The sequence below is a fragment of the Ischnura elegans genome, chromosome 2 (assembly GCF_921293095.1).
Source record: "Ischnura elegans chromosome 2, ioIscEleg1.1, whole genome shotgun sequence".
Lineage (NCBI taxonomy): Eukaryota > Metazoa > Arthropoda > Insecta > Odonata > Coenagrionidae > Ischnura > Ischnura elegans.
In genome coordinates this window covers 8,824,019-8,850,893 of record NC_060247.1, presented here as the reverse complement: position 1 = coordinate 8,850,893, position 26,875 = coordinate 8,824,019, and positions in this window count along the sequence as shown.

Here is a 26,875-nt window from a genome sequence, read left to right as displayed (position 1 = left end):
TGAAATATTAGGTGTGCAACTAAGTTCCCGCTGTTTGTTAACAGATGGCTCTAGCAGTGATTACTGGTCGATTTTGACGAATCGGAAACGTCACGAATCAATCTTAGACATTTGGTAAACAAACCGCTCGACAAAAATGGCGAGTTTTTTTAGCGTCATATCCTTATTGTCCTTTCTCTTGGGCTACAACTTTGTCGCGGTGGAAAGGCTTGCGCGTTCCTATGACCCTAAGAGCTGCACTGTAGGGATTAATTGTAAATTATTCTCGGTAGGGCCACCCATGCCAGATAGGTCGAAGGGTAGGAGCCAGCCGAAAGGTAGTCCCCGCGATGGTGTCACGTGTAAAGCACTGTTGGAGTGAAAGTGGGAAACCCTACCAACTATCTCTTCCCTGAAAACATGGAGTACAACCAAATGAGCTTCGGAATATCATCGCCCGGGACCCGTCCGCAAAGGGCGGGTGTCGGGCACGGCAGCGAGGTCGGCAAGGTCCTCGGGGTCGTCAACATGCGAAATCCTTGCAGAGACTTATCATCATCATCAGCAGCAGCATCAGCAATGAAGAAGTAAGAAAAGAAGAACAAGAAGATGGAGAAGAAGAAGTCGGCTACAAATGTAGGGACGTGGAATGTGAGGACTATGATGAGGGCGGGAAAGTTAGAAAATATCAAAAGGGAAATGGATAAAGGGAGGATAGATATCTTAGGATTATGCGAGGTGAGGTGGAGGGATGGGGGGGACTATTGGAGTGATGGGTATAGGGTTATATATAGTGGAGGGGAAGAAAGCCAGCGGGGGGTAGCTTTAGTACTAAACGGGAAGATGGGTAAGCGTGTGGTAGGTATAGACCAAATAAGCGATAGGATTCTGGTGGTAGAAATTGAGGCGCGGCCCACCAACCTTGTGGTGGTCCAAGTTTACATGCCCACTAGCAATCATAGGGAGGAAGAAGTAGATGAGGTGTATGAACAGCTCGAGGAAATAATTAGAGAAACCCCGGGTAAGAAAAAGCTGGTAGTGATGGGGGACTGGAATGCCTCAGTGGGGGAAGGGAGGGATGGGCACGAAATAGGAGACTTTGGATTAGGAATACGGAACGACAGGGGTGAGAAAGTAGCAGAATTTTGCAAGAGAAACAAGTTATTCATCACAAACACGTGGTTCAATCATCATAAAGGGCGAAGGTACACGTGGAAAAGTCCAGGGGATGTAGGCAGATATAAAATAGACTACATTATGGTAAGACAGAGGTTTAGGAATAGTGTGAAAAACTCGCGCAGCTTCCCAGCAGCAGATGTGGATTCAGACCACAACCTAGTACTTATGAAATACAACGTAAGATTAAAAAGACTCATGAAATACAGGAGGGTGAGGAAATGAAATGTAGAAGCACTGAAGGGGAGTACGAGGAGAGAACATCAGGAACCAGTGGACTTCAGTATACGGGAGATTGAAGGTACGAATACTGTTGAGGAAAGATGGGATAATATTAAAACTGGAATAGCCAATGCGGCGAAGAAGTCAATTGGCTACGTTGACAGCAGAAGGATAAAGAAGCCTTGGGTTGCGGAGGCAATGGTAAACGAAATGGAGGAGAGAAGGAAGTGGAAGAACGTGGACACAGAGCAGGGCAAAAGAATGTATAGGGAACTAAATAATCGATTACGAAACTAAGAGGGCAAGGGAGGCTTGCCCTCTTGCCCTCTTGGTGGAAAAGACAGTGTGAGGAAATGGAAAAGTTCCAGAAGGATGGAAATGTAGGCGCGTTGTATGCCAAAGTTAAGTCGCTATCGGGTGGCAAGAGAGGACAAGCCATGTCTAAAATTAAGGCTAAAGATGGGAGGATGCTAACCGAACGGGAAGAGGTACAGAGTAGATGGAAGGAATACGTGGAGGATCTGTATGACGGAAGAAACAGGCCGGAGAGAATGAGTTTAGAGGAGGAAAGTGCGGTGGAGGAGGATAATTTTTGGCCGGGGAAATTAGATTCGGAAATAGAGAGAGCACTTCGTAATATGAAGGCTAGGAGAGCAGTAGGCGTGGACAATATCCCGTGAGAGCTTCTGAAGAATCTAGGGAAGGATAGTAAGAAAAGATTTTTCGAACTAGTTCGCAGCATCTATGAGGAGGGATGTTTGCCGGAAGATTTCGTGAAGACGGTTCTAATTCCGCTTCCGAAAAAGAAGAAAGCTGTGGAATGCGGAGATTATAGAACTATCAGCCTAATATCGCATGGGGCGAAAGTGGTACTGAGGATATTGAATAGACGAATGGAGGCAAGGGCAAACGAGTATTTGGGCGAAGATCAATTTGGTTTCAGAAAAGGGAAGTCACCTCGTGATGCAATAGCAGTAATGAGGTCCCTCGTGGAGAGGAACCTAGAATATGACCAGGACGTATATGCCTGTTTCGTGGATTTTGAGAAAGCGTTTGATAGGGTGGACTGGGTAAAGTTAATGGATATTCTCAAGAAAATAGGTGTAGATTGGAGGACTGTAGACGACTGATTCATAATCTTTATATGGCCCAGACTGCGCAAGTGAGGGTAGCGGACGGAGAATCTGGATGGGCAAGCATTGGTCGAGGTGTAAGGCAAGGCTGTCCTACATCGCCGCTGCTTTTCAACGTATACGCTGAGGAGATGGTAAGAGAAGCGTGGGACGAGTTGGAAGCTGGAGTGAAAGTGGGAGGAATGACGTTGAAATCGGTAACGTTCGCGGATGATCAGGCGCTGATTAGCCAGTCAGCGAGGGGACTACAGGCTCTAGTGCATGCGTTAGACGAGCGGTGCGAGGAGTATGGGATGAGGATTAATCACTAGAAGACTAAGGTAATGCGGTTTTGTAAAGAATCGCGAGCGAGGAATGTGAGACTCAAGATAAAAGTAGGTTGGGAAAAACTTGAAAAGGTAGAGCAGTTTAACTATTTGGGCAGCACATTAGAGGAAAACGGACACAGTAGCAAGGACATCAGGAAGCGAATTGCACTAGCAAAGGAGGCGTTCATGAACAGGAAGGAGCTTCTGAGAGGATCGTTATGTAAGATTTTAAAGAAAAGGTTAGTTTGATTTGGAGTGTAGCTCTCTACGGTGCGGAAACGCGGACACTGAGGAAAGAAGACGAGAGAAGATTGGAGGCATTCGAGATGTGGGTATGGAGAAGAATGGAGAGGGTGAAATGGACGGAGAGGAAAAGGAACGACCAAGTGCTGGATATGGTTGGCGAGGAGAGGCAGCTTTTAGATGAGGTACGGAGGAGACAGAAGGTATGGATGGAGTTAGTGCTTAGCGGTGAGGGGATGTTGAAAATGGTGTTAGACGGTAGAATGTTAGGGAAACGAGGGAGGGGAAGGAAAAGAATAGGATTTTTAGATAGATTGAAAGAGAGTAGGCCTTACAGTGAATTAAAGAAGGCAGTGCTGGAAGGAAAGGGAGGCTTCCAGATCGCTTCTTTAATACTCCATTGAAACCTACCTTAGGGCCATATTCCAGAACGTCACTCACTCCGAGTGATCACTCGTACTCATTCGAGTGACCACTCATTCTCGAAATGAGTGTGATTGTTGATCGGTATTCCAAGAACACACTCACACTCCACTCGTTTGAGGGTCAGAATCGATACAAGTAACTGGGGATTGCTAGTTACTATGACGTATTTACACCAAAAAAATGACGAGCGATAATAATCAGCGGCAAATCTGATAGTAAATAAAAATGTCCAACAGGGCTAGGTTTTCGTCATTTCTTTGGTTTTCAAATATAAATCAACGTTAGAAAATAACAAAACTGACACGCAAACATCAGCAGCAAAAAAGAAAAGCTGGATGAAGCTAGCAGAGGAATTTAATGCGCACAGTTTCGTTCATGGGGTATGTTTGTCAATGCTTTTATAATCGATTCCAATAGCGGAGACGAAAATAAAAAATATGAATTAAGTCTTTGAGATGTAATTATGAAAAGCGGATGGATGAATTGCGTTACGATCAGTTAAACATTATTATATTGATGACACTCACTTTAATTTAAGTTAATATGCAAGTGATGGGGTGTAAATAATGATATATGAAACATTCGTTTTCCTTAATTCCAATTCTTATTGTATGGTACTAAATGCATTATAACAAGAATGTCCATGGGATTGATTTTCGTTCTTGCCTTAGCGTGATGGTTGCCAGCCAAAATAAAAGCATGGGAGAATATAACAGCTCGAAGGAAGGCCACATTAGCAAAGTAGACGCAGGAGAGAATGGGCACTTGTGGAGGGCCTTACTCCAATCCCCCGACTACTGATCCCTTGCTGGAGATTACAGTGCCATGCATTTCATACCACATCCCAAATACAGGGGATAGTGATAATATAGTTGATATACATAGGTGGATGTAGGGACGGGGGCTCGCGCCCCCCCCCAGGCCCTTAAAAAATAAGGAAGATTTTAATACGGTCCCATTATCATTGCGTTCGTTTTGTTTAGCGAGGTATCCTTGTGCCCCCCCCCCCCAGAAAGAAATCCTGGATCCGCCCCTGTTGATGTAGTACATAATGATAGAAGTAGTGAGATACAATACTCAAATTGCATTATCATATTTTTGGTCTTAAAGTTCTTTTCTCAAAAGTTGTTAATTACTTTATTTGATTAATATTTTGCATTGCCTTCACTTGTGTGCTGACTTTCATACAATGGCTGGCATCAACAAAGAAGGAGCTCCATCCCTTTAAAATACCACAACTACCATTCTCAACTTATCAACACCGTCTATAGCTAACAAAATACTGATACACCTTCATCGGTACTCTTACCAGCATCACTGCCACCCTGCACTTCCCTTCAGCCACAAGCCAAAGCTATAAACTCTGAATACCACCCACCAACCATTACCTCCATCCACCCACCCACAAAAAGAGCCATAGTTAATGATGAATACAATGTCAGGACAAAAAGATGCAAAATAATATATAAGGTGAAGAAGAAATTTTGAACACAAGGAAAGAGGCAGCTCTATTGGAAACAAAAATTAAAAAATAGAACTTGAAAAGGCAATTGAAAACTTGAATTTAAAAAATTGAAATTTAATTGAACAACCAAATGGAGGAGTACGCTCTCAATCATGTGGGAAAATTAAAATTAATTAGAAGCGGAAAAATTCAACAGACACAAGGAAATCACCAATAGCTATGAATTTTTCATCACAGGCTATTCGGGGGAAAAAAGGTCAGAACATGATTTACCACTTTCCACGACCGGTAATACCTCAGCCAAAAAAATGTATTATATAAAAACAATATCTGATATTTTAAAATAAATTGTCTCTCTTAAGAAATGTTCTTTGCCTCCAGTTATAATTTTATACGCTTTTAGATTTGTTTATGCATGTTATTTCAATTCAATACCGATGATTATATTCAAAATGTTGATTGCAACATCTATTTTAAATAAATAAAAATCACTTGATTTTCTAAACTACTTATTGAATCAGAAATCTTGTCTATGATTTACAAAAATGCACAGCCAGCCCCTCCAATTATGGAGACCAAACTAACCGCACTCTTGTGAGCATAATACTCATGTTCTATTTAAAGTGATAATTATAATTTACCAAGCAGTTTAAATGCTAAAAGCACATAAAAGAAATAAGCCATGCAGAAAATTAGCATTATTAAAGATAGGTATGATCATTATTGATTGTCAAAAGACTCATGGGTAATTTGAGTTAGCTGAGTAAATAGTAATTCAACAACTATGAGCTATGACTAAGATTTGAGGCTTATAAAAACCCATGTGTTAGAAATCTAAGTACATATCATACATTCTTTAGCTACCATAATACTTGAAGTGCACTTTTGCTCATGCTAGTACATTCACACATGTAATCCAACAAAATGGACCTATAAATTGCTAACCATGTACTATTTTTATTCATCCTAGCCACTCCTATACCATCTTCCTCAACATTAATCCTTTATAATCTCTTTGACTTTTAACCAGGGCAGCAGACGAATCTGCTTAGTATCAGCTATCAATGCTCAATAAGGAGGACAAAATATATTGATGCAGTCATAATTAATGGAGCAATCATTAGTACAATGGAAGAAACATGGTTAATTGAATTCTTTAATTTTTTTCTAAATTGGAGATAGTGAACCATCAGGGTGGATGTTAAAATGGCTATTATTCTCTATAAAATATTTCTTCAAAGGAACCAATAAACAAAATATATATAATTGTGCTATAAAATGTTGATCAACTGCATATATTAATGATTCGTGGCCTATCTCATCTATTAAAATTATGCGATCAGTTTAAGTTTAATCGAGGATTGAAGAAATATTTTTCCAAAGGTCACTGACAATCACATGTACTTCAGTCCGCAATTTTCAAAAAGAATTTCATGGATATGGCAATCCTCAAAAAGCAACCTAGGTCCATTCACATTTCTTTTGTAGATGAGTGATTTCCTCAACAGCTTTGAAAAATGAAAACATTGTATTATATACATTGTTATCAATGGGCCATAAGATACCAATTCTTATAAAATAATCTAAGCAATGGCACAATAATATAACCATTATACGATCAATTAATGAGCTAATACCCTACTATCCATATTAAAAAAAGAGAAGTTCCATGTAGATAACCTTTATTTTAAAGATATTCTAATGGAATAAATACATGACATGAAGTTTGCAGGCTTAATAATTGAAGAATTATTGAAGTCGAAAATCCATATTAAGAAGTTAGTTCAAATATTGCAAAATTAGGTCATATATTTCCTTTCAGTAATATAACTTGATAAAGTGAGTGGTTTTATATTCCAATTCTGACTCATTTCTGGCTTTCCTATGTTTTTCTCTGTTAAAATCCCTGAACACTTAAAAATTAAACATTTCTATTCAGCAGATCATCTGAAAGTAAAGGTAGGCAATATCATAGGTGTATTACTACGCTCAATACTTACTAGCAGGAAGTTTAACAAATTATTTTAGACTGGTGAGTGTAACACACACATAAATTGGAGCACATTATTTTCAAATTCATATGAACTATAGGGAGCGTCATAGACAGTGATGTAGGTTTCAAATAATCAAAAAAAGGTGTGAAAGAGAAAATGGTACACTAAATGCTTTCCAAAACATTAAGTACATACTTAGGAAAATGTGAAATTTGTGTAAATGTCAATTGCACTCTCTCATAATCAACTGGCATACCTACCCAGTGGATGAGCTGCCTGCTATAACCTGGTTATATTATATCACAATAGATTCAAGTTTACTGAATACGTGAAAATATCCTGTGTAGTTAAATAGGTATCCATTAAAAAAACTAACCTTAACAAACTTTGATATTTTTGATAGAATAATTCTGAATAAATCACCACAAACACCTAGGACAAGACATGTGAAGTGAAATAAAAATTCTTCTAGATTTTTAACGACATATGCACCATCAAACATTATGTGGTATCCAGCAATTAATAATTTTACCAACTTAAAAACAACAAATGGCTACAAATCTTAGAAACACTAATGTCTGAATTGCTACTGGCACTGGCAGTTAAAGAATGCTAAGGTGTGGGGTCGAAGCTATGGGGATGATGAAATCTCTGACAATTATTTTAGGAAATCTAAATCTTGCACAGACTTCTCTGTCGTTGAACATTTACGTAGGGTTATTAAGATCCCTTATTCGCCTACTTTCAAGAGGAAGAGCTTCGTTACCATTAACTTGCAAATAATCGTCGACTCGTGGAGATCCAACCAACTTTTTACCCATCCAACTTTCGTTCACATGTAGGTACCTAATGGACATTGAAAATTAATAAGGTTTCCTCGTTGTATGCTACGATACACAAATTGTATACCTTTATGATCCAATAGGAGCAAGGAACAAGGAAAAGAAACACTAACCTGTAACATCAAATAGCTTCTCTTCACATCGATGATTTATTTCAATTTATAAACAAATTCATGAGTATAAACGTAAGTAACGTGAGTAAACGATAAATCCTATCAGAAAAGGAATACATATTCGAAGGTCCACTGACAAATGCTACACACAGTATGTTACAATAGCAGTAATCATAATCACTACATTTTGAAACCTTGATGACATGAAAGAAAGTAACGTGAAACCTAAAACTTGTCCAATACTTGAAAATCTTAGCCACAAGTACACAATAACTTAGTAACTATTGCTTCATTGCACAAAAATATATTCAGTAACACACGATCACATTACCACAAACACTGTTGATTAAGCTGCAATCAGTCCTTCTGTATGCACTTATATTACTTGAAATAGTGAATTGAGAACTCAAAATTTGTCGACAAGCTAACTTCCTATGACAAAAACGCCAATTTGGAACGAATGCATATAACCTGCTCATTTTACACTGACAAAGTTTAGTTCATGATTACCTGTAACATTAATACATTCCTTAAAGCTGAAAGTCATTGAGGATACTTTACCCGATGTAAACTTATTTAGATAAATGTGATTCCTGTTGGGCTGTTCGGCGATCTGTTTACTTGACGAAAACAATAGCAAAACTTTAATAGAAGACTCGCGGCAGTGAAGAGCGGTAAATTTGAACCTCGACGCGAGAAGTTAATTGAAAATATATTTCTTCAAGGAATATTAATGATGCATTACATGTCATGCAGGGGGTCAAAACACTTTTATATTACTTTAATTTCATCATACTTTATTAACAGTGGTTTATATGGTCATTGTAAGTTGATTTAAAATCGCAACCCAACCCGAGTCAAAGCCAGTCAGTAAGGTCCCCGTAATGTTTTAGTATTATTTTGAATAAATGTCGATAACATAAGTAAAACGATGCACAAATGTAAATGAGTATATCTTGATTATGATATTTGCTACATCATATAGATTTCCATTCATAAAATCAGTAATTATTATCTGATTATAAATTATGCCAAATCACGGACCCGTGGACACCATGGGGTATCGGAAGGAACGTTAATTGAACTTAATTAAAACGACTGACGCCTCTAAACTAAATTATAATTGTTTAATCATGCTTTATTTAAATCACTGGAATTAAATTTTGTTGGTGGATATCATTTTACTCCCAATATTCCGCTTTAAATATGCGTGGTGCTAATGGCAGACATCTTGAATTTTGCTCACTCCATTTGAGTGATCACTCGGAGTGTCCAACACAGGTCACTCGTTTCCGAGGGTAGTCCGAGGGAGCAACGTCACTCGAGTGACGTCTTGGAATACCAAAGTAGCGACCGAGTGCAGTTGGAGTGACGAGTGAGGGAAATCAACACTCGAGTGACGTTCTGGAATATGGCCCTTAATCGGTAGAATACCAGAATAATAATCCTTATTGTTGCGTGAAAATGTCCGAGTTTGTGCCAGGTAGCCGTCATTTGCGGGGAGTGTTTATTTTCTTCTTTCACTCGGAGAAAACGGAGACTAAAGTGCATCGAGAGCTCCAAAAAGTTTACGGAGATGCTGCTCCAAGTGAAACAACGTGCCGTGATTGCTTCCGTCATCATCAGGTGGAATCTATTGAGGTCCATCACATCAAATTGATGTGATGTGTGACCATCATCACATTACACAAAATTGATGTGATGGACCTCTATAGATCTCACCTGATGATGACGTCTTACTTTGAAACCATGGTCGTGTAAATTTGTAAATAAATGTTTCATGTGAAAGTACGAAGTTTCTTCTTTTTCATTTTTCATAACGAATCGCTTTCGCAAAGTTACGCCTCAAACCATCAATTTCATTTGAAATGACAATTTTTCTGCTTGAATCATTTTCCTCTTTGTGGCTCTTCTCAGCTGTTCCCCATCACTCTCCAATGTAGTATGGGACAACTGTTACGCAAGCGGGAGTTTCTCGGTTACACAGCATTAGCGTCAGGAAGTTTTTGCCCGGATTAGTTTGGGAGGGACTGACTATAAAATCTGAGGCTGCATGCAGAACTTAGATTGCTTGAGGAATTGTATTTTTAATAGGTTGGCGTAGGAATTATGTTTACCCCCGAAAAAAGTAAATGTTAGGTGGAAGTCAGGTATTAAAATCTCTCACAAGGTGCAACTTAATTTTTCATTATATTATGATATAGTATCTAAAACTTTTATAACACATTTGTGTTCTATCTGAGGTTTCCTTCTTTTATCCTCGCGCTTTCATTGGGAATAGTCGCAGTGTAATCAAACCAAATTCCTAAAATTATTCGGGATCTGCTATTTTTCTTAAACCTTTGTATCCGCGGAAATGAAGCTTATACACGCAAATATACATGGTTATACAGCGTTATATCGAAAATAATGATAAAAATTCTTGCGCAGGTTTCCGCGGCGTTGTACATGATGACTGCCAAGTTCCGGATTCTCCAGCCGCGTATGTCGTTTGTAGTTGACTATCAACTGTAAGGTAACTATAGTTGACTGTCTGTTGACTAACTATAGTTGACTGTCAACTATAAACGACAGACGCGGCTGGGGAACCCGGAACTTGGCAGAAAATTATGGTTATTTAAATAAATATCCAATCATTTATTGGCCAATTGAAAGCTGAATATGATTTGAATCCACAAATGTGGATTGTGAAATTGGTGAGAATATATGTGAGTAAAGACGCTACCCTTTCAAGTTTCCTGTCGTACTCTTTTTATCTTACAATTAGTTATTTTGCGAAACATTTTGGTTTTCGAGTTACCAGAGAGGGTCGTGGAAATGCTTGCAGCGCAATATATTATCTCATGAGCCAAGCGTGAAATGGTTTAATTTCTCCGGCGGAGCTCTTCGTCATCGAAAGCGTAGGTTTTGATCCTTATTAATTTACCCATTACACCCTATCACACAAGTACTTATTCGATTTACAAACATTGACAAATAAAAGACTTACATAAATGTCCTCATTTTTTACGCAGGCCGTATAAGGTTTCACTCAAAATTTGCTATCGCTTATTTGATCTTGTTTGTCTCCTAAATGTCTCACGACGAAGCGATAACCGCGGCATTGAATTCAGACGCGGCTACCAAGAGGACGTTAACCGAAGGGTTTACCCTGGCCTCCTCCCACTATGAGAGGGGTAGCATTGGTTCCACCACCCTCCCTCTCCCTCTCATCCCTCGTCGTCGGAGACTTGCGGATTCCTCGGGGATTGCGCGTACCGGATAGATGTGTTTTTGTGTTCCATGGTTGGTTTTGGTTTTTTTCGAGAAAGGGTGCTGTTGCTGCTGCTTTTGTGGGGAGTAGGGTTGAAGTGAAGGGCGGGGGCGGGAGGGGGAATGGGAGGCATGTGGGCAGCTTTCCTCATTCCCACATGTCCCTCATACATCCCGCCATTGGGTCTCAGCGTGCGGGGGCGCTTGTGTGTGGAGGCGAGAGCAGGGGTAAATAAGGTCTCGGTATCAGTCGGAGATAGAATGGCCTCCCTTCGGAGAGAAGGCCGGAATAAGGAGGGTGGAAAAATGGTCGGGTGCATTATTCTTCCCTTTCTCTCTCTCTCTCTTCTGGTCCGGAGCGGGGGGGTGGGGGGTTGAGGGATTGACCTGGACTTTGGAAGGTTTGGGGGATGAAGGTTGAAAAGGGGGTGGAGGGAGCAGAATGGAAGAAATCCCATGACGGTCTGCGTCGGTCGGCCTCCCTTTTTTTCAGTTCCTGGCGATGGGGAATTGTTTAGGATTGAACGAAAGTGAAGAGATGTTTTTCAGGTGGGATTTTAGGATTTCAGGTGGGATGTTTACGCCCTCCATACCCTTCCATTTTTATTTACCTTCTTCCTCCCCCCCACTCTCCCTTTCCGCTTGGTGGGACAGAGTGGGAATCGGGGAAAGGCAAGGATGGAAATGAGCATCGAAAATGATACAAGTCGCATGCTTTACGTCCGACGACCCGTTCCATTGTTTTGGTTATTCAGCCGAGTGTTGTTTCGTGGCAGATGGAGGATTTCAGCGCCGAAGCGATTGCCATGTATGATTGGCAAGATCAGAAAGTCTCTCCAAATAGTTTTACTAAACTGCTAACAGGAGGACTTTAAAGCTGAATTCACGGAATTTTTTGTCGAATAAGGTAGCAAAATTATAATTTCTGGTGGAATTATATAACAGAGCTTTTGCAAAAATCTGTTTGTACTGCGAAATAAGTATTGCTCCCCTTTTTACGAGAGATCAAATTTCTTTAATTTCATTTATTCTTTAACACTTTTAGACATTTCTATCACCTTAATCATTGTTGAATACTTCAGTATTTCAGGTAGATAATTTGGGTTTACTTTTAGAAATAGTGAAAAAAAAATGATTCAGGGCTCGAAAAAGCTTAAAAGTTATTTTTTTCTCAAGGGAAATTTGTGATGGGCGATGATGTTAAAATAGCTCCAATGATACAATGAAAACATACGGACCAAAATATCGAATGCAAAAAATTGTTGTGTCTATTTGTAATGAATGGAAATGAGACTGGTGGAATGGGTACTCTTAATTGTTAATGACCAGACGTATTCTTTATGACTCCGCAGTTTTATTGCTGTACTCACCTTGGTACCTGCTTAGCGTGTATTAATCCTTCAAGACAATCGCTATATGCTGGCATTCATTCTTCATATTGATGGAATTTTTAATAACCTGATTATTGTTGGGATTCATTATTAATTTAAAAAATGGGCCACTAAATTTTTGGCTGATCGCAAAATTATTTCATCAATTGAGTAATGAATACTTATTTTATTGAGAAACCTACTCGCCAAATAAGTTTAACTGGAATAGAAATATTTTAAACATAGGCAATCTTTGAATAAAATTCACCGAAAAACCTTTCATAGCAAATTGTAATTAAATCTAGACTGGAGGTTTTTTGTGAGCCATCTATTGACTGACTAAATGAGGAATAAAAGGCACACACAGACGCAGAAATTTTTCTTAAGTTTCGGCTACATTAGTTGGCTGCCTAACTGCCGCTTTTCAGTATTCTCTTTGTAATCACCTCCCTCCGATTCCCCGCACAATTTTCCCTTACCCCCTGTTTTTTATTAATTTAACCATGAATCAATTGAAATGGGAGGATCTTTTTAATGTCGTGTTAGTATTTAAGATTCCTTACGATACGTCAGTATCGTTAGATACAATACTAACGTATCGTAAGGAATAGATAGTTACGATAATTTGTCATCGTCATACATTAGAGTTTTTAACCCTCAAGGGATTCGTGGAAGTATTTCAAAGTTAAAATGAAAGCCCAAATAACAAAAACTATGATACCCTTCACCGATTGGTTCATGCAAAATGCTACAATTCCATTAGCAGTATTCAAGAGTTACCTATGGAAATAGAGAATACATTATATCTATAAATAACTTTAGGTGGTTATGAACACCTCTAATAATCAAGCTAACGTCTACTTATCCGTTCTTATCTCCTGACAGGCTTGTGAAACTTATAAGGTATGGTCCGAGTTCAAATCTTGACGGCGGCAGCGATTTTTCAGGGGCTGCCCTATCCTAGCTTGAGAGCTTTTGGAGGGTACTTCAAGTGTAGCACTTCGTCCGTCGGATGGGACGTTAAGCCGTGGTCCCCTTGGCGCCTTTCGTTAAGAGTAGGATAATGCCAACGCCGGGTTTCTCTCCACCCTTCCCTCATGGCGCAAATTATCTCAGCTGTCGGTCGCCTCCTCCAAATACCATACCTACACCTGGAAAGGTAGACTATCCCTGGTCTACGGATGTTTTTAATGAAGCGCTTTAATCGGTTGGTGCCACATGTCCTGCTTTTCCGATACATTCCCTCTGAATCTCCGTTGAAACTCCGCAATTTCCCTACGCTATTGCGTTTAAAGCGCTAGTCCTCTCATCCTTATGTTACACGAGTTAGGATGAGAATCTTTACAGGAGCGTAGGCTTAACTTACTTAGGAAATTCGAAGAAAATATTTTCTCAGACGACGTGAACCATATCCTTCGTTTACCATCGTACTATAGTAGACGTGATCATGAGAATAAAATAAAAGAAATAGACAGCAAAACAGAGAGATTTAAAGTGCCATTCTTCCCACTTACCATTAAGGATAGCAACGTTGTCTCATTTGATAGGATTAATGGCATCACTCGCTAGGATCACTCATTGCATGTTTTTTCATAGTTCTAACCTTGCATGTATTTGCTCTAGGAATTACTAACCATTAGCAATTTTTTTATGAATAAGCATGTATATTTTTCTTGTGTGCGTAATATTTCTATGAACACGCGGTGTGCATGTGGCGGTCCTCTTGCATGCTGCATGTTGATGATTTGTCACCCCCTGCCAAACACCCAAGAGGTGACTCGCAGGGTATTATGTAGATGTAGATCGTTTGCCGTGCACTAAATCACATTAAAGCGATCTTTCCGGTGCCTTTGCTCGATCTGAGAGGGTCTCCTTAATTCGTTTTACCGTCGTCGTCTGTGTGACAGGGCGAGTGAAAGGCCCGAGGGAAAGCAGTGGAAAGACCGTCCTCACGAAAAGCCTCTCTGGGACGGAGTGCTGCTTACCACTTCCTGGAGTCCCCTTCACGAAGGAACCGATCCCCGGGACTAGTTAGCGGCGGCGGAGAGTCCGCCGGGGAGATTTCTCACGGCACCACCGCACCAAAGGCGGGGAAAAAATTGGACAAAGAGCAGGGGTTGGGGGGAGAGTGACTCCACAGGGCCACGGGGAGGAAAAAAGGCAGCTATCGCCGGGGAGAGGTAGGCGAATAAAATCGCATTCATTCGCAAAGACTGCTCTATACCCCCACAGAAAGGGTAACACTCAAAAAGGAGTTTTAGCGTTTCTATTTTTGCACGAAAATTATATGCTACACCATGTAATATCTGGAGCATAATAGCATATTGAGACGCATATTCGATAGAACCGTGCAAATATCGGAGAGAAATCTTGAAACATCCGTTTATGAATACAACCAAAGAAATATGATCACTGATACGCCCACAAGGAATGCTCCAGAAATTTTTAATGGTCTACAATAGAAAATTAACAAGTTTTTGAACATGCTATATAAGTGTATCTATTATTATGTTTTATGTTACACTGTTCCGCCAAATATCTCCATCCACCCTTAAGTTATTCAATAAAAGCCAAATCACATGGCTTTTCTTCGTAAACGCATTTCAACTTGTGGTCAGAAGAGGGGGTGAAGGAAGTGAAGAGAGGGTGGTAGCACTAAGCAACAGAATAAAAATGCAAAAAACGAACATTTGTTTTGTTTTCGGCATGCTTTCATAATATCCGTGACCACTGGCGGAATGTTAACACGCAATAGCCGCCAATATTGGTCATTTACCTTCGTATATTAACTGTGTTCATTGCTGCATTAATCAATATTACCAAGTTATGGAATATTTTACCTTTATTTTCGAATGTTTGTTCCCAAAACTTTTACCGAGTACCTGGGAAAATTCAAAATAATTATTCGTATGTACTGGACTGAATATTTATGTAAACTATAAATACAGTGTGGCATCATATTTTCATGCGAATTTGGGGGAACAGTCGCCGCTATTACCTACATTCTGAGCGTTTCACTTTTTCCCCTCATTGTAATGTACCCCCTTGACGGATAGCCAGAGGAGGGGGTAAGCAGCGAATAACCATCAGATTTGCTTATCAAAGGATCTCTGAAGGTGGTAAGAGGCTCCGCGGACCAGGGACCAAATAATGACAATAAAAAAAGAAATGGAACCGGAAAAAAAACTCGGCTCAAAGGGAGAGAATTCAAATAGAGAAGAAAGAAAAGCACTCCCTCCCCACACTGCACGGGACGAAGGGTGGCGAGGGGAAAGGGGAGGAAGGGAAAGGGAATGGAATAAACCGCCGAAAGTGAAAGTTTTTTCTTCCTCTCGCTCGCCGCTCTGTTTTATATGCACGTACATATGTAATAAGGTGGAAATACCGTTGGCCGGGAGAGAGGGACACCCCCCTGTAGGCAGGGCAGTCGAGACGGGGGCCGTGAGGGATGGAGAGAGGAATATGGGCTTCCCAGAAACCCCTGCGAAGGAAGGCGGGCGGGGGGAAGAAAGAAGGCGGTGCGAATGCGGAAGGGAGTAAGGGGATTAATGTTTTCACTTGGCGTCGGAGAAAATAGTGCCGAGGGAGGGCCCTCTCCAGAAAGAGATTAAAAAATAATGGGATAGGATGCTGCTAAGGTTGAGATGAACTTGGTTCGATAAATCGTAACTGTCATCGATAACCTCGATTCGATTTCTGAATTTTGGTTCAAAGCGATTGCTTCATTTCGATGATGGACGATGAGTACGTATTTCTCGCGGCCAGTTGATAGTTGTTATTATTTTTTGCAGCAAATATTTTGATGGTTACGCTCCTCATTTTGGCTATTTAGCCCTGTGCTCCGACCTGATAATGGCTCTAGATGCCGGAATCACAGTCGGGAAGGGACATTTCGAGAAAAAGATACATTTTTTTGGAAAGTTACCAATGCTCATTTATTCACTATGGATGTGATCACTGTTTCACGAGAAAAAGAAATGCGTCTACCGTCGACGCCGCTGTCCATGTCAGCCATCGAACATCCTTGGCAAAAATCACCGACGTGTGTGTGTGTGTGTTGGGCGGTTTGGGAGGTGGATGAAATGGAATAGTGCGGGGAAGGGGATGAGTTGGGGGCTACCTGTCATGGGAAGAAGGGAAAGGTCTTTCGGGGAGGAGCAGGCAGGTGGATATTGGGAAACACATCCTCCCTACTCCAACCCCTTAGAAAGGACTCCCCGTCCTCCCATATATATATATGTACTCACTACAACCTTTCTCTTCCCCGCTTCGGAATGGTGGGAACTTGCGATATGGAAGGGCAATCTTTTTCTTTTTTTTTCTTTCGTGAGGGTTGGAGGGATTTGGGGCGGGGTGGGGAGTATAGTATTTTGTGAGGTTTTGTGCTGTGGTGGGGGTTGGTGCGGGTGTCGGAATGGAGAAAGGGATAATGTGGCCGAGTAGCATGGAATGTGGGTGGTGGGAGGAGGGGGGGAAGATAGAATATGAGAGGAGATTAGGCGGTTGCGCGCAGGGCTGCCAACCCTCCCGTATTTTCTGGAAGCTCCCGTATTCGTGCACATTCGAATTTTTCTACCGTATCAAATTGCTTGGTTCCCTTCGTGTCATCAGTTATAATAATTTAATCCTGGAGAATACATGATTAAGCATGTATAACTTGCTAGTATGCGTAATATTTCTATGACCGTGCGGTGTGCATGTGGCGGTCCTCTTGCATGCTTCATGTTGGTCATTTGTCACCCCCTGCCAAAGACCCTAGAGGTGGCTCGCAGGGTATTATGTAGACGTAGATGAATAAATCCTAAACTCTCTCACTAAGGGCTGCCGCATTGGTGATTTCTGCCAGGAATATTTGATAGATGAAATGGACTCCTACGTTGACGATAGGCACATTATATCTGTTGCTGCCGTGATACCTTGAATGGTGTTCATTCGATTTCGATTGCGTTTCATGTTTTCTCAGTAATCTACCCTCAATCGAAGACGATTTTTGCTTAATTTTCTGTTGCAAGTAGTTCTTAGGCCGATTGATGCGAATCGTTCTGAGTGCCCAGCGAGCGAGTCCATTTCTGATTCTGCATGCGTGGTGTGGAATCACTCCATGCCACACACCTGGTGGTTGCATTGTGTTTTACATAAGCCCTAATTTTTCATTTTTCTTCTGTAAAACGTTGGTGATCAATTGCACATGCACTCATACTTTTAATTACTGATAGGTGAGAAATATGTTTGGCGTAGGACCTATTCGTTATGTAGCTGCCGAAACCGAAAAACGATCGAATATCGAGAATGTTTATTCATTTCCTCATGAAAATATCAATGTATAAAATTTCGTATGTTGAAACATAAAAATCAGAAAATAGATTGAAAACAATTCCGCGTGTACGACGTACACTGTACACTATATGTGCCCCTGTCTACCATATGTAGATTGAATGAAGAAAATATCTTTCTTACAAGCCACTGTAATATTTATTTGGTATTTATTTTTATTGATTTTTTTCTTATATTATTATATTAATTCGAAAATTATTCTAATTATTGCAGCGCTATTTATTGCTAAATGGTGTGACTAAAATTTTCATTGATTATTAGGTGGTGCGAAGTTCCCCAGTTCAGCTATTTTAGTATATAGGTAAGTTTCTGCTATTATAAACAAAATACTACCCACACAATACAAAAAAGCGCTCCAAAACTATTGCGGTGAGAACTAACTTGTTGTGGTGATCATGGTTCACCGGTACAGCTAAGACGTACCTGCGGATGTGTCTGTACTTAATATAATGTGAATATGTCAACAATGCGTTTTGAAGGAATTCAATGGAACAAATGATGTAAATCATTCTTCAACATTACTCCCACCTTACCATTCCTCGGATTTCCTGGAGCCCACCACGGCGATCCGGCAATAGGGTGGTTTCCTATTATTTTTTATTGCCTAAATCGAAAGATTATTACTCCTTGAGTACGCATTTCACGCTTTTAGATTTTTAAATGACGATACCTATTTTTCGCGATTAAATGAAAAGTGAAAATTTTCAAGCGCTCGAAAACGCGACGGCTAAGTATGAATGCTGGGAAAAGCCCGCGTGAAGTCATTCTGGTTCCCGCTGTCGCCGTGTGAGGTGACCTTTGGGCGCGGGTGTGTGCATTGCTGCGATGCAAGCTGCTAGCAGGTAGCTGAGTACTCTGCTAGCAGGTAGCGCTTGGCTTAAATAAGGATTATTAATACCTTATCAAGCGAAGGAAACTTTCCGACCTTAGGCAGTTTTATTAGGTGATTATTAAGACATGTTTCCCTGAGCTCTGTGCCTCATGCATGCATTGGTAATCTCAGACGATGTAAAACTCCTATCTACTCGTATAGAAACTAGGTCCCTGTGACGTCACGTGGAGTGGCATTGCATGGGCGCCAATCTGGCCTTTTTCAAATGCGGTTAAAATTGACCATTGCCATTCGTCTAAACCGGTATTTTTAAAAACAAATAATATGTATATTATGAATACACTAATGGTGGGTTACGAACCGCAATCAATGCCTTTCGTTTTCTTTGATGAAGGAAACTACCCTATAGTTTCCGATCTAGTTGCTAAAAGAGAGGAAAGTGGGAGATAAGACGAGATACTCGGGGAGTGTGGAATAGCCGAGTGGTCAGAGCGCTTGGATGCTGATCGAAAGGTCTTGAGTCGGACACCCCGAAAACAAAAACTCTTGAAGTGTACAGAGGAACGAACACACTCCGACCTGCAATAGCTATTTATCAAAAGAATATTCAGTCGATTGAAGCGAAATATGAATGAAGAAAAGAATTTTTCCTCGTTCGGCCATTTTATCCTAACTTTAAAATTAAACAAATTCGATAGTGGCCGCCCACCCTTCTTGAGTTAGTGACGTCACTGGAAGTCAGGCTCATTGACTCTTTCAGAGAGATCCGATATCTCTCTGATAGTGAAAGAATCGCTCTTTAAGATTTTTTATAAAAAACGAACAGAGTAGGTACATGAGACGGATAAGGGAGACCGAGGAGTAGCGGAAAAGCGCATAACTGCACGGCAAGAGTCAATGACGTCATTAACTTATTCATCGATTACTCAACTCGTATAGCTCGAGACTTTGGGGACGGATCAAAAAATGGAGAAGTGTGGGTGTCTTAATTTTTAAAACTATCTCAAACGGCAGTAAAAAATTGGGATAAGAGCTCATTGTGTAGCGTATGAAAGTTGCGTGGCGGGGAGGGAAGGAGAAGTTAATCCTATGAGTACATATAAAGGCTTGCATTGGAGAGGTTAATGGCGGGGTGGCAACTTTCCATAGCTTATCCCCCAGTGGAGAGGCAGTGGGAAAGGTATGGACATGGCTGGAGCCATCAATTATTCGAGGGAGCGGCCGGGAAGGTGATCCCACGATCCTGGCGAGATGCTGGGGCAAGGAAAGAGTTGTGTGGGAGTCGAGAGTGAGAGGATGCTCGTTGTTCGTGGTCACTTTTCGTGATTTTCTTATCGTAAGTGGGTGTGCTAATGGACATTTTTCGGCGTGCGATGAATGAATGCGATCATTGATAACTATAGTGCTGTGGGGTGGATGTAAAGGCAAGTACTCAGTGAATGTTCCTTTAACACTCTCCAAAGAAGTTGATGTGTTTATTCCTTTAACACTCACCAAAGAAGTTGATGACAACATATCTTTAATTATGTTATTTTTTATAACAAAACTTCATATTGTTAGAATTAGTTTATTCTAAAATGTCCTTTTTTGACTTCTTTTTAAATTTTCAATTCTGATTACCAGAATATTATAATGTTTTAACGTTTTTATTCCAACTTTTAAAGCATCTGATTTTTATTCATGCCCTTCACTGATTGGTGTGAGTGCAGCCTATACTTTTATGTATATTCAAGGCATTTGTTTTTTATATTGCTTTAAGTAATTATTTATTTTTATTTTTTTCTCATATACATATCGTATATGCTGGACTTCCTGAGATGAACTCGAATGAAGCAAAGAAAAGACTTGACCAGCCCGACATCCGATGACCATTGAATGTCCAAGGAGCTGAACCAAATGTACTAAAAGAAGAAAATAATACATACCGATATCATATTTTGTACTGTAAGAATGAACTTAAATACCTATGTGAAACATCCCTGGCTCGGGGGAAGAGGGGGCTGTAATGTGGCCTCACCCGAGCCAGGTAAAATAAAAGAAAAGTCAAGTCAAGTTAATGTCTCTTTCGCTGACAATCTGCCCATGTTCTCGGTGACTGTTCCAAAGTTTTGGTGATTTTTTTTAATGTTTACACGAGTTTAAAAATTACGCTGTGAACTTTTAATACTTTAAGGTTACAAATAAATGCTGTTAAATCATCAGAATTTACGATATATTGTGTGAATAGTCCTTAACTGAAAGAGAAAAAAAAATGAGCTTAATATTTCTAAATAACATCACATTTTGCATTTTATCAGGCCGTGAGTTAGTATCTCTGCAACTGCTTTTCATTTATAACAAATCCACTTGGTATTTACCGGGCTCGCATCCCTATAGAGAGCATGGTCTGAGCAATGGTTGAATATCCCTGTTTCTTGCAATCGGGTAGGCAGTGACGGGTTAGAATGCGGCTGTGGAAAAGAGATACGTGGGTGCTTCCGGGCAGAAACGTCAAGGCAGGGATGATTGATTTCAGTGCGAGTTCAAACCTCGAAGCTCACTTACCGCCAGCCGACGAATCTTAGGGCGTTGATTTTGGCCGTTGCCTAGCTCCGACTACCTGTTATTTCCCCCAAAATAACTGGAATCTACTTCATAGGAACGAGTTTAATTGATATTCTGTCTAGTTATTGTAATTATTTAAGAAATTTATATCCCCTTAACACTGCATTGAGCCACGAAACTCTATTTGTGCTTAGCCGAGTTTTTTTTGTATTAATAATTTGGTATTAAATTAATGGTATCCACTCCTTTGGTTGAATAAAATTGGCATGCAAAGAAACACGTTGGTGATTATTAAGAATGCCAAATTTCAATAAAAAATAAAAGCAGATAGCTTAAAAAATCAATCGTAGACTTTATTTGTCTTAAATGTTTGAATCAAATGTGAATATGAATTGTGGGTACCTATCATCATTCTGCGAGAGTGCCTACTCCTCCGTGAATTATAGTTTTTAGTTTTGATTTTTTGGCCATTTTAAAATTCCAACTCTGCAGTAACAAGGGTTAATATAGCCGCTATGCAGTAAGTAAAATTTTGGCTACTATTTAGTGCTTTTGTTTTCTGAATGCTTTTTGTTGCGTTGTTCGTTCGGGTAAGCCCGCGTCATAGTTTAGAAATATGCAGCAACATCTTCGTCTCAGATGTCCTAGGCATCCTCTAGTTAATTATTTTAATAGCAACTAGGGTTTACCCTAAGGAGAATCGTTGGACACCATGGACTGCGAAGGATTCAGCCAATTTAAAATAGATTTTACTTTTCAGTTTCTGGATTAATTAATTGAATAAACCTGCGTGGTATTTGTGTTTATGATGATTCATTTTCACATATATACCTCTCAAATTTCAATAGTAGCTTATAAGTTTCAATGCTTATTAATTAATGTATAAATACAACTCTCATAGATGATTTACCATCATTTATGACGTTAGTATTCTTAAAAAGTTTTATGTTTATGTGATTTGTCAGTCTTTTGTTCATATATGAATCTAAATATCTCACCCATAAAATGGAAAAAAGGTGTAAAATTACTAATTGTTGAACAAATGATTTTCATAGCATCTAATGAGAACTTTAGTGCTGAAAATAACTTTTTCTTCAAGTTTTAGGCTTTGCGATGCTTAGACTCTTTGAAAATAAATATTAGATTTGCATATTTTCCTTCGTATCAATCTGTACTGAAATTAACATATGCCTCATTATAGTTGTGGTAGCACTGTCTTTCGCATGCTTAGCCTTTTCGATGCATTTCATTTCTCAATAAATCTTATCAAATGTTGTGCTCAGAAGTGTGGTCTTGCAATTATGTACGGCAATTTGGAAACCTCGGCTTGTATCGCACCTACTTGATAAGAAAATATTATCACCAATGTAAGTTAAAATGAAGGCTTGCGGATTGGGGAGAGGAATGGAGAGCTGCTTCAAACTAATCTTAGGATTGTTAACCAATGATGATGATGTTTGTAAATATAAATTACTAAGTTATTCTTTATCTACGTTGATTTGGGATTCATTGGAATATGCTCACTATTATTTTAAGGTGATCCATCAGATAGGTAATTTAAATGGGATGTGAGTATCTTTCATTTACTTAAGTATGGATTAAATATTTCATTTGAGGCCAATCATGTATGATTATATTTTTCATCGTAAAATTTGGAATTTTTTTTTATTTTAACCCCGATGAATTTGTATTTTATCTTTCAGAGCAATCCATAGCAACTTTCCTCTCATCCGCAGAGGTCCTGGCGGCTGATAGGAGAAAACAATGACGAGTGCCATTCGGAAGACGGATTCTTTTTTCGGCGTGACGGCTGTTTTCTGGTAAGTTTTATTGATCCTTTTTTCGTCTGTATATAATTTTCTTGTTGTTTCACTATCTAGCCTTTCCACCAAAGGCCGTGTTGTAAACAGAGGTGGTCAGCTGAAATTTATTTAATTATATCGAATGATAGTTATTATGGTGTAATTCGTTAAACGTCCCGCTACATGTGAACATAATTAATAGGGATGGATAGTTTTAAAAATATTCCATATTAAACAATGTATTTGTGAACACCTTATGCATGGAGATGTAAGAAATATTTGGAGACATTACTAAATAATCAATGCAAAAATCCGTTCCTGTTATCCGTAACTGGCGTTCAAATAAATTTACAACCATTCTGAAAAAAAAAAATTTCATCAGTCAACAACAATATTTTATGTAGGAAGAACATTGTTAATATTTAAATTTATCCATATCAGCCGTAGAAAAATGTAACGCACATCACAACAAATCGAGATGCATGAACAAGTTACTTTTGGTTTAAGATTGGACTGAGAGAGAAATCTAACGAAAAAATTCGAAGTACAAATTTTACATCCGAATATAATCACGACCTTGATGTGAAAAATGTCAACACGCTAATTCATTCGAAGACAGAAAATTTATTCTTCGTCACGTCAAACCTAAAAAAACTGTGCTTTCCTCGTTATCGTTTGCAGTTGTCTGACGAAACATCCTTTCCTTTGCATGCATCTTTCAGATCTGATTTCCTTTTGATCCTAGTTTGGTGTAGCTTCCGAAGGTAAATTGAAGAGAAGATGCGAACCTCGTGCTGTGCAATCGGCTCCACTCATCTGAATATCAGCTAGGACACGCCCGAACACGAATGACCAGTTTGCGGGCGCTCGGGAAGATGACTCAGTATTTTCTCCCGATCAGGGTCTCCCAGAGACTCATACCATATATTTTTGTGAATCGAAGTGTTGGATATGCTGATTTTGACACCTTTAAATCAACCGGCGATCGACAGAAAAAGAATACAATTCCGAGACTGTTTTTTACTGGATAATGCGAATTCCTCAAAAGCACCCGATGAAAATGTTATGTCTAAATCCTATCCTTAAACTTCATATATCCTAAAATAATTTTCCAAGTCGTATCATTGGCTCGAGAAATAGGATTTTGAGAATATGGTATTTAAAGGAGATTCTTAGATATCGTGAGTGGCCTCGATTTTAACTGATGAAAATTTATTCGAAGTTAGTTGCTCAAGTCTAAATCGTGGTGATGAAAAAGAGGCTAGCTCTTCTCAAATGGTTGTGTCGGAAGGCTTCATCCAAGGTTTTAAGCCGGTTAGTAACCTGCGATCACAATGTCATGTCTCTTAAGGCCGTTTTACACGGGCACGGAATTGCGCAGGTTAGAACTGCATTAATTTCTAAAATGGCGCGGAATTGCGCAAATGCATGAATGAAATTAGAACAGGGGCTATTTTGCCATCTCACATCCCCTCATTCTCGCATGTGTTCTAGCTATTCACCGCTTTACACGACGCTATAGTATTGACTGCGCCTTCGTACACACGTCAGATTGTGCAAGTACGTGCCACGTGTAAAACGGCCTTTCCACACTGAGCCACGATGTTCCCCTTCGTCACATTGAGAGGTCTTAGAGCTCAAATTTCCATGAATGCATGAAAATGATGATGTAATTGGTAGTTTTCAGCGAGAGAGGAATAATCTCATTAGTGAAGCTACCGTCATATTTAAGGAGGAAGTGCCGAAGTTTGTTCGCGGTTGAGTCAGAGTGTTGTTGAATCGTTTTATTCCGAGTGAGAAATGGACGTTTTGGAGGGAGGGAATGTCGGAGTGAATGCGGGGAATGTGAATCCAAATGTAGAGAGCGGAGGTGAATGAAAAGGAAAAGCTGGAAGAGAGGGAGGGAGTGAGGAATGAAGACAAAAAGGAGAGGGAAGGAGATGGATGGATTTGGAGGAGGCGGAGTGATCAATGGAATTCGCGCGCAGAAATGGGGGTCCTTGAACGGGGGTTCAGGCGCTGAAAATACTGACTGTAACTGCTCAGACGAAAGGTGTTTTTGGAGAAGAAGATAAAGAAGGAATGTTTCCCCTAACTATGTCCCACGCACACTGGCTGAACTAGAGTGGTTTACATAAATGCCAGACTGAAAATTTTTATTTCGATTATTGCGAATGCTACGTAGTCATTTTAATAAAAATACCAAAAATATTATTAATTGAAACGGGTGTTTTACCATATGGAACGCCAATGAAGTTATGAGTCACCCAAGTTTCACTTGCACGGTTTTATAATGAGGTCTTCTATTTTCAATCTCAATGCAAAAACACTTTCTTTTTTTACTTTTCTTTTTTCTACTTCACGAAACTTTTACTCCGAATATCTAGAGAAAAAACCAGATTTTCGTAGAAGCATTTTTTGTCTGTTTAAAATTAAATTTTTAATGAAATAGGGGTAAGATTTCATACTGAGTGGATTTACTCTTGAAACTGATATGTAAGGTGACGCTCAACTATTACGGAAGCACTTCTCAGGATTTTAATAAATAAATAAAATTAAATCGGGTTACCGCGCGGGTAAGATACTCTAAAAGCGCCGACGCGTCGCGACGCTTTCGCGACGAGTCGGAACCCGAAACGTCGCGACGTTTCGGGTTCCACTCGTCACCATTCTCAAGGCTACTGACTGAGTTATATCGTTTTTGGGGTTCAGGTAATGCTTATTTTTGGGGTCCAACACATGCTTGTCCTTGCTTACATTTGGGGAGGGGTCAAAATTAGCCAAAAATATACTTATGTAATACGCCCTCTTAGCGGGTGGGACGAGTAGTAGAATATATAATCACAATCTGAGGAGGAGGACGGGCTCACACTCTTTATTGGAAGGCACTGAGGGCGAGAGGAGACGGGAAATCGAAATTGAGAGGTCTGGCGGGAAGGAATCAGAAATACTCCTTGTGGATATGGAGGACAGCGCCATTCCAAAGAAAGGGAAGGGATAGATAGGAGGGAATCTTATGGCTTTGATGAAAATGGAAATCTCGGTGAATAAAGGGTGCCGGCATAGGTCGGAGGGGTATGGGAAGGGGATGAGGGAGGGGTTGCGGGGTCCGGTGGCAAAGGGTGGATGTTGGGTTGATGGGAATTATGGGATGAGAAGGTTAACGATCTGTTTCCAAAAGAGCAGGGATTGGAAAGTTACGGTTCAACGTCAATACGTAAATGGCTATTTCGTCACCGACATCTCGTATACGGACTGTTCGTTACAACGACATCTAGAAATGCCTCGTTCACATTACGATTGTCCGAGCGATCGTCCCAACGATAGTTGGCCGAACTAGCCGTGTGAATGCATGTCCAGGCAATAGTTCAGGTTGTTCCGAAGGTTGCCACTTTATGATGGTTAGGCGCTGGGAGACCGGAAACGGAAGCGACAAGAGAAAGACGAAAACTTCGTGAAGCTCTTTTCGCTCTATTTTTTTCATGTATTTGTCCTAGGAAAGAAAAATATGGGAGGAAGAAAAATTATTCGGCAAATACACGTTGAACACAGTAATATCTTGACCTTGCATACCTCAGCAGCTTTGCTAACCGTGAATATCTCGTTCACTTTAGATGTCAGCACTAGAGGGCAGCACAGGTTTTAACCATCGTCGTGTGAATGCACGATAGTTCCGACAATCGCTGGAACAATCGTAATATGAATGAGGCATAAAAGAGAAAATTGGTAATCAGACAGTTCGTAATTGTCTACTTCGTGGACGCGACAGTTCGTACAGACATTCCGCAACCGGAAGTGAAGAAATGAACTCATGGAGTATGGTAAATATTAGAAAATTCA